Source organism: Penaeus monodon, chromosome 19 (genome assembly GCF_015228065.2).
Source record: "Penaeus monodon isolate SGIC_2016 chromosome 19, NSTDA_Pmon_1, whole genome shotgun sequence".
Classification (NCBI taxonomy): Eukaryota; Metazoa; Arthropoda; class Malacostraca; order Decapoda; family Penaeidae; genus Penaeus; species Penaeus monodon.
The window spans coordinates 47,947,116-47,948,077 of record NC_051404.1 but is presented as its reverse complement, the minus strand read 5'-3'; the positions used below and the strand labels follow the sequence as shown (position 1 = coordinate 47,948,077).

The window sequence follows — 962 nt, the reverse complement described above, 5'->3', positions numbered from 1 at the left end:
CTCCTCTGCCGCTCTTCTCGCTATTTCGTGGCTCCCGGGGGCGTTTTCCTCGCCTTTCTCGGTTTATTCGAGAGTCTCCTGGGCTTCTATTAAAGTTTTAAGGATATATTTACGGGCGGGTTGGCTAGTGTAGTTGATTTTTTTCCCCTTCAATCTGGTTTTTGATGGATTTGCTTCTTAGGTTTTTTCCCCGAAGTTCGTACGTCGTTTTCGCGGAAATCTTGGGTTTTCTGAATCTCCTGGTTTTCTTCGACTCCTGAGTGCCATGAATTTTCTCAGCAGACTCTCCAGATTTTCATAAATTTCAGGTCTCCTTTTTTGTTTTTTCCCCTAAAATTCCCACTTGGTCAAGGGTAAAACAAAGACAAATTGGGTAAATGATCGGTTGTACTTTTCTCCGCCTTCGGGGCAAACAGTTGATGGAATGGATGGATTCACAATTTTAAGGCATTCGTCATATGTGAATCTCATAATGAACTGCAAATGAACAATCGTCTATAAGCGATTTCTCCATTAGCAATCAGTCAGATGATTGCTGTGTCCTTTTGGCACTTAGGCAAAGGTCAACCCACCTTTGCCATATGCTTTGTGGCAAGAGGGAACGTAGGCTGGCGCTCTTGACGACAAATTGCCATTCAGGGCGGCAAGAACTCCGTAATTCATAGAGACTTGCATTCGCTTGCGGAATCTGACGTGGGCGATGCTTCTGGTGGATACGAATGAAGCATTTTAGCGCGATTGGAGCTAATGAGGTGAAATGTTTTCGACTGGCTGCTTCATATGTAATGTTAACTTTGATTGGTTGTTATTTATGATATTGAGATATTCATTTATTTACAACTTGTGATGTACACCTCACTGTTGACTATTAAGGATCTGTTTATAATAATATATTTGTTTTACGCTTATTACAACCACCTGACTGAAGTGACTTTGTCATACATATGTATGTATGTATGTAA

At 41.2% G+C, this 962-nt stretch overlaps 1 protein-coding gene across 1 annotated transcript in view; it reads left to right on the top strand.

The window, feature by feature from the left end:
* LOC119585288 (gamma-tubulin complex component 3 homolog) overlaps positions 1–962 on the top strand; it is a gene marked incomplete in the record, with an annotated part of 12,561 nt that overhangs the window by 232 nt on the left and 11,367 nt on the right.